Below are 8,616 nucleotides of genomic sequence, written 5' to 3' on the forward strand. Positions count from 1 at the left end.
TCCAGACAACACAGCCCTCAGGTTCATAGGGACACACAAACCTCTCCACCACGATAAGGTGATGGTTCCCCGGAGAACGAAAATAGTTTATCAAAGTTGCCAGAGGGCAAAGTGTTAACACTTTTCCCAACAAGAGGATTTTGTTTGTCTTTGACACCTGCACTTCTGTCTGTTCACAATAAATGAAAATAAATTCATCCCATTAGTTGTTTTCTCACGGTACTGAATTCCCTTCTGTGTACCGCAACACCTCTACTAATCTCAAAACTAGCTTTGTAATAAACAATACTCAACATTTGACAAGTGACTGTTGAACTGACCTCCCATGATCATCATTTGGCGCCAGACACATGGCACAAGCATGTAAACCAACAAGAGAGACAGCGCAACATCCACACAGGTGTTCAGGTTGTTCCTGTAGCTTTTTATTGCTTCGGGACATCTTTGTAAAAAGACAGCATAAAGAAATGAAATGAGATCTAATCTAAATGTTCACCGGGGGGTGATTGAGTTATTACAACAGTAGAATAAAAAGGGCTACAACCAAGAAAGTGGATAGAATATTAATACAAATAGAGCAAATTGGAGGTTGGCATGGAATTAAGTGAAAATATGAGCAAGTATAAAAATACAATAAATTTTGAACAGTAAGCATGTGTGAAGAACATTTATATTCCCCAAACGCAGTGTATGCAAAATAATAATACAAGGAAAATAGAATAAATGTTCAATTTTAGTGTCTATTGTGCAGCAAGCTAGGAGGTCAAAACTAAGCCCAACTAAGAGAATCAATTGAAACAAAGTGGACCTCATCGCCCTGAGCAACAGCCTGCACATCATTCTACTTATTACACAGTTACTTACAAAAATCATTAATCTTTTGGCACAAAATATTGATTGGGAATAACTTCATTACAAGCTAAAGTCATTTACAAGCTTTTGCGAACAAGCTAATTTAAGAAGCTGTAACGATGCAAATATTCGTGGCTAATGGCTTCACTGTGGCAGACCCGTGTTGGCAGCTTTGTGATTGGTGCACTTCTAATTAGTGTAGAGTTGAACTCACTGTTTCTGAAGTGTCCCTGTCAGACAAGCTGAGAGAAATACTAGGACAAGTGACAGATGTCAGTCTTCTTTAAGGTGCAGACTGGCCGTGATTGGCTGTGGGTCAGAGGTCTGCTGTTTGAGGAGAGATACACTTCACCTGAAGAGTCCCAAAACAACATACCTGAATTATTCTCCCTTTTTCTGCTCTGCTGCACTTGTTCTTCTTTCTCTTGGGTAAATAGTTCATGCTGAGAGAGCTGCAGGATTCGGGATTCCCACAGTATGAAAGCTTATACAGACAAAGGCTCTTGGTAGACAGTAATGGACTTTAAAATGCAATTTTCTTTTAATTTAATTTTAAAACATTCCACTTGCAGCAGTGCCTACAAAATATAATAATGTCAATGTGTTTTTTGAGACTATGCTATAAGACCGTTGTGGCCTGATAAGATACTGAACTCAATACTCTTTGTTATGTAAAACTGTGGGAAGTAATGTTTAGGCCACATACGCCAGCCATTACACATGCACATTGTTTTATTTTACGAGTGCAACAATCAACATTAATCGCACATGGAGAAACAGTAACATGGTGTACCACTAATACACTAGCTAATCTGACACTGTTTATAGTTATTACTTAGTGACAAGACAAAGTTTCTTAAGCAATACAAATTTACAATACTTGTAGATAATTTTTAGCAACAAAGTTTTTGTCTTCCCTATCCTTGTAAATCCTCTTGTGAGCTAAGGGCCAAAGTATTCAGATCCTTGACTTAAAGCTACATTCTTTAAGAATTTCTCCCATCTAGCTGTGAAATTGTAGATGACAACCAACTGAATATTACTGTCTAGCTCCTCCCATTCCGAGCGTGTTTTAACTCCTATGGTGACTGTATTATTCCAGGAAGTTCAACTTCCTCCGTGACTAATAGTTTTTTTTAAGTTATTTTCGTACTATTTCATTGCTAACATCAGCTATCAGGTTACCAAACAAATGCAAACTATTGGTAAAGTATCAGTGCTTTTGTTAGTCTGTATATTGTACAAGATTAATAGTGCAAGGCGGTGTTTACGCGTAAGAGAGAAGCAATGGAGGTATGTGTTTTTAATGTATTTCTCTGAGCTTTGAGAGAAAATTTAATGAAACTGAAATTAGCTCTTAGCATCTCGATCATTCACACACAGCTGTTCTGGCTGTAGCTGGTCTGCGTTCCATGACGTGCATTATCTGTCAGGGAAATCACGGCATCCTAGAGGTCGTTCTAACGTTATGCACAACCGTTCCATATTTAGCCAAGCAACTATAAAAGTTAGAATTTACACAAATAGGCAGAATTACCTTTTTTACTTGAATAAAAGTATGTAAGTATTAAAAGTAAAAGTACTCAGTGCAGGCCTTACATTTTTAGAAACAATCCAAACGGTTCTGTCTATACTAAACGCAGAAATGGGAAGCAGACTCAAGCCTACTCATGTAGATTATTTAGATATTTTTACTTTACTTTTTATCTCTGTGCCAACTCCTTACATTTTTAACATGAATAGCGGTACTTTCTACTTCTTACATTCTACAACAGTGGCTTGTTTCTTTAGTTTAATAATTTCAGTGGCGTTACCGTTATTATTTTTGCACGTCATCAAAACCAAATTCAATCTAATTGCATGGAACTATACGTTGCACTTCTCGCACCACTGCAATTTGCCATCTAGTTGTTAGTTGTAACTCTAAAAGTATGGTGTACTTCTTATTAATGTCTATTTAGTAAGTCACATGTTATCCTTTATTTTTTTCCATATTTCAGTAAACACACATTACTGTAGATTCCTTTTAAAAGTTAAGGGGAAGATTAAAAAAAAGAATTCACATCTTGCTGCTCATTCAGAATCTTATTAACCCGGAGTCCCAGTCTCTGTACATGAGCATATACAATATGTGATGTTTTAGGCCTATTGGCAGAAATACATGTAAATAGAAAAAGAGCCAGTTCTCCATGTCTACTGAAGATTCTCAGCGTGCTCTAGTAACATCTGTCTGGTCCAGCTAGCTTTGCATAAAAAAATGGTTGTCATTCACATGGCTAATTTGACTTTTTATACTTTAAGTTAATTTCCAAGCTTGTACTTTGTTACTTTTACTTGAGTAAAGAAGTTAAATCAGTACTTCTACTTTTACCAGAGTCTTTTTTAACACAGGTATCTATACTTAGAGCTGGGCAATATATCGATATTGTGTCAATATCGTGACATGAGACTAGATATCGTCTTAGATTTTGGATATATTATAATATCGTAATCTGTGTTGTCTTTTCCTGGTTTTAAAGGCAGCATTGCAGTAAAGTGATGGTAAAGTAATTTTCTAAACTTACCAGACTGTTGTTACTGTTCTTTTATTTGCCTTTACCCACTTAGTCATTATATCCACATTACTGATAATTATTTATGGAAAATCTCAATCTAAAAAATATTGTAATATTTGATTTTCTCCATATCGCCCAGCCCTATCAGTACTTTTGTTTGAGTATGGGAAGTGAGTACTTTTGCCATCTCTGACTATATGAAAACTTTCATCCTCCAGAATGTTGTTTAACAGCTCTCCCTTCCAGGCTTAACACACTATGGTTACAGACACTAGACTTTGGAGCTGTTTGAGTCTTTATTTAATTAGCTGATTTTGACCTGAAATCAATTTGGCAGGCTACTGAAACTTGGCACCCTGATGTGTAAGTGTGATTGTCTAGCAACACCACTCAGCCTGGCATTTACACCCGGGCATGCACCCTCCCACACACACACAAAGAGCAAACCAACTGCTGAAGTGAAGTTGCCAACCGTGTCTATGTAGTCAAAGAAAATGGACATTTAATTGTAGAGCAATCAAGGCTGAGAGCTTAATGGGACTTTTATAGCTTTCTATCGCTCAACCACTCTCCTTCGTTGCCTCTCTCTCTCACTCCTTCCATGTGTTTCTCTCTTCTCTGTGCAATACCCTTTTTTAATCCACTAACATCACACATTTGAAAGCTTTCTTGTTTCATTTTCCCCAACTTCTCTCTTCCCCCTTGACCTCCAAATTTCAATTTTTTAGCTTCTCAGAACCAATCAACTGAAATCAAGGGCCACATTTGGCAGTAAAAACATTTTCATCTCTTTGCTTATTGGCTTTGTATTGTGTTCTTCTGGTCTGTGTGTTTTGATGTTGTGCTGCCTTGAAACACAAAGCCACAACTTTTTAAATAAAGCAGTTATAACAACGCTTATCTCTCTGGACATAATTGGGTAAATATCCAAAGTCGGCAACTTGGAATGTTTTGTGTTTGTTAGCTGATAAATTGATCTTAAACTCAGAAAAAAAAAACACTAATAGACACTCCACACATACGTTAAAAGTTTGCATGTCAGATGTAGTAGTACAAGTACAAACTCAGAGCTCTCAACCTTTGAGCAAAGTGATCACAATTTACTCATGGACACTTTGAGGGCGTTTTCTACTCTATCTTTTGACAACCTAAACCGTAGTTTTCACAGGAACTAGGAACTAAATGTAGTTCATCTGTAATAGTTCCATGCATAAAAAGTCCCTGCTCCCGAGGTAGTACTATGTAGTTTCCAGATGCACCGCGAAAGCTGTTTTCAGCTGAGAAGATCCTACATACCTCGCATACCTGGCCAGCACCAAACGGTGGACAGGCAAAATAAGCGGAGCGTGCAAGCTGAAAGAGAGGCAGCGGCTCCTGAGAGAAAAACCTTGCACACATTGCATTTGCTAATAGTTTAATTGCAATAATGTTCTACAGAATGTCTCATTTGCATTTATTCCTTACATCCATCAGAACCTCAGTAGAGCAGAGAATCACACTGTAGGCTATTGTTGTTTGTTCTGTGTGATAAATGCATCTTAAATGGCTCAGTTGGTTTTTAATCCCTTATCGGCCTAATTGGCCTGATCTTCATAGTTTTTCAGACGCAGTGCACAAGCAAATAGTAATGTGCATTAGGGAGTTTGGGTTCCTACTTAGTTCCTTAGTTTTAGATCCAGTGTGGAACTGGTGACAAAACACTCAAACACACACACACACACACACACACACACACACACACACACACACACACACACACACACACACACACACACACATTTTGAGATACAGACCCTCCGTCCTCGGGACCACGTTTCCCACCAAACACTTCTGCATGTCCCTGTGGCAACGACGGTAGTGGACAGTACATCTCTCTCACTCCCTCTCTCTCTCTCTCTCTCTCTCTCTCTCTCTCTCTCTCTCTCTCCCAGATTAGAGTTGACTGAAATGAGATTCCCCTGGAAATCCAATTCAGCCGTCCTCATCCCATTCCAACAAATCTCAACTGTTCATTAATGTGCACCTGTGTGGCTGTGTGTATGCATGTGTGTAAGAGAAATCAAGGAAGTTGGTCACAGAGAGTCACACACACACACACACACACACACACACACAACAGTGGTCCCAGCCAAGACCCCTTGAAACCCCATCCACACAATGATGTGCTTGGTTGGTAATTATTTCCGGTTCCCATTTGTTTGAAATATGATTTAATTTAATTTAATTTAAAAAAAACTATATGTACATAAATGTGCTATGAATGTGATGCTGCTGCTGTTGCTGGAACAGAAAACAGGAGTTCATTGAATGAAATGAAGTGACTTACCTCTGTAACATAGAAATCTTATTTAGTGGTTGGTGCTCTCTGGTTTAAAGGAAGTGAGGAGCAGGATTTATTTATTTATCTGAGAGAAATGTCTGTAAACTTGAATTGAGCAACATTATAACCATTTCCTTGACCTCAACAAATCATACATTTAAATGTGTTCACTAAATGCCAACCTTGGGCTCAAATTAGCCTTTTGCGTTTAGCCCTCATGTCCCCTGCTCCTGGGAACAAAGTGAGCACACAGCGTGCTCAGATGTTGTGATTGCTCAAGTAAGAGAAGAACTATATACAGCATTTAAATAAAATCTAATTGAAAAAATGGATAGAAAAGCTGAGAGGTTACATTCCAAGTTGCCTTAACGAAAACGGAAAAATCTCGTATTTTATGATTCTGAACAGATTCACAAAAGCCCAAAATAAATAAATAATTGGAAACTCAACTGCGAGGGCACTGTGCAGCACCTGGATGTTCATCTTTGAATACTCCCAGCTGTTTGCGTGCATTTTGGATTTAATTACTCCATTTTCTGTTCAAGACTGACGAAGATCCCCACCCCTGTTATATTATTTACCCAGCTGAAGAGAGAGAAGGTGACAGATGACAAAAAAGGTGAAAAAGGGAAGAAAGAAAAAAGACTTGTTCAGGTGTGAAAGTCGTTCCTAAGCCGTTCTGTCTCATAGGATTCAAAATCGTCTCCTTGTAGCCGGCAGTCCTCAGCTTGCCAGTGTTAGTAGAAGAAAAAGCATTACTGTAGAACTGCTTCTTTTTTCTTTGCTTGTTAAATCCTTTTGACTCTGAGTAGTGGTGAATCCAGGCCCATTCCCCCTTTTTTCTTACATTCCTTTTCTGTCATTTCACAAAGTTCTACTCTGGTCGCATTCCTTTAAAAGAAAGAAAGAAAGGAGAAAAGCTACAAAGAGAAAGAAATTCTGTTGGGAAAATGTCTGAAGGCAATTAAGTTTATTGTCACATAGTGCAAGAAAAATTGCTGACCTGGAAAACTTTGAAAACCGAGCAAGATAACAACACGCTAAACACACTGTGTTCTCTCTCCAGTTCTAGGAGGCACGTAAACGAGATTTGTTCAACAGCGGGCAAAGGATAAAGACAGACTGTGACACCCAGAACACTACACACTGAAACATTTTAAATTCAGACAATGTAATACTTATAGACAACCTGAAAATAAATGACCTGTCTAATTGAAGTGATTAAACTGTTCAAAGATGTTACAGAAATGTTGAACTGTTGGTGTCTGATTCAAATGTTAATTGGAACTTAATTGGAAGTCGCTTTGCATAAAAGCCTCAGCTAACTGACACGTAATGTCATATCATGTAATGTAATAAAATGTTGTCTGATTTAAATGCATGTTGAGTAACAATGAACAAATACATCCCTGTCAGATTACCAGAATATTATAGAGAATATAACTTTAAAATTGAATGAGTCATATTCATCTGTCTTCATTCACAATGTCTAAACCATGTTAGTAGAAGTTCTTTTACACTGATGCAAGTGGCAGAAAGCTGTTAATCAGGATCAGTTTCTTGTTTGTGTGTGTGTGTGTGTGTGTTTGTGTGTGTGTTTGTGTTTGTGTGTGTGTCTGTGTAAAACGGCAAACTCTTTGTATTATACAAAAGGATTTATCCCACTTTGAAACAAGACCCCATGTGCTGAGTGTGTGTTTTTGTGTTAAGCCATGTAATCGAAGTACAAAGAGATTTAAAGAAATGTAAAAAACACACAAGGTTGACTAAAGCGTCCGTTTACGGAAACTATAAGAAATAAGAAAAAAAAGAAAAATGTTCAAATGGTATAGTCATGCTGATAGTTTAGGTTGATCTGTTTAGGTTTTGAGATTTCTGCCAGCGCTCCAAGACAATACAGGTGAATGGAACTACTCGTTTAAAAGAATGGTGTGGGGTACCCCAGTTGCTTAGGCGTTTAAATGACCTGACTTGTGACCTTTGTTGCATGTCATTCCCCATCTTTCCCCTCAAATTCCCATCATCTCTTTACTATGAAATATCTGAGGAAGGGAAAAAAAGGCTCACTTATGATTATAGGTGCAAAAAAAAGTTTTTATTATAATTTGGGTGAACTGCCCCTTTGGCACCTTCTAAAATGTGCTTATGTTGTAATTGAAAAAAAAAATCTAGACGATGATATTAAGGAGTGGAGGTCGGATGGGGTTGCTGTGTGTCAATTACAATTCACTCTTGTTTATATTTTGTCAACTCTATTATTTTGCATCTTAGCCTGTACAGAAATGTGCATATGGTGATTCCATTATTGCTCATTCAATGCGTGTATAATTGGTAAGAGTTAACCGTCACTTTTTCTGGTTAAAATGACAAACACTGCCTGTGGCAGGTCACATCAGCTGTCGCTAAAAAAATAACTATGATTTATGACTTATGATTAAATATGGTAATTTCATCTCATACAGTTATACTACATGACTGAATGTTGTGTTTGCGGTACTGTATGTACATGTGCCCAACATCAACAAATTTAATAAGTAATTACATTTGGTACAGCCCTAATAAACTATGAATGGATTTTGATAGAACACCATATGAAGCAACCAGTTGAAACAAATATATGATTGTAATATTTAATTCTGAGGAATCAAAATACATTTCCTCTCCTTCAATGCATTGAAGGAAACCACAAATAAGAACCAAAAAACATTGGTCTCAGTTACTGCTGGCATATTGTATTATTTTTAATTTTCAGTTGACCGTTATCTGCTGTAGGAGAAGCATTACTACAGTTATATATACACATACTGTAAGAAATTAATTCTATTGGTGGATGAAACCACTTGAAAGAAAGCATCTCCCTTTTCATTGTGTGATGTTAGCAAAACTGTC

The 8,616-nt window shown here is 37.5% G+C and overlaps 1 long non-coding RNA gene across 1 annotated transcript in view; it reads right to left on the minus strand.

The window, feature by feature from the left end:
- The window catches only part of LOC117935643, a 10,202-nt gene extending 8,236 nt beyond the window's left edge, over positions 1-1,966 (minus strand). Inside the window, exon 1 of the long non-coding RNA XR_004654799.1 lies at positions 1,824-1,966. This is a non-coding gene — a long non-coding RNA (uncharacterized LOC117935643). The remainder of the gene's footprint in view (positions 1-1,823) is intronic.
- Positions 1,967-8,616: the final 6,650 nt, after the last annotated feature.

This window comes from Etheostoma cragini, chromosome 20, assembly GCF_013103735.1.
Source record: "Etheostoma cragini isolate CJK2018 chromosome 20, CSU_Ecrag_1.0, whole genome shotgun sequence".
NCBI classification, from domain to species: Eukaryota; Metazoa; Chordata; class Actinopteri; order Perciformes; family Percidae; genus Etheostoma; species Etheostoma cragini.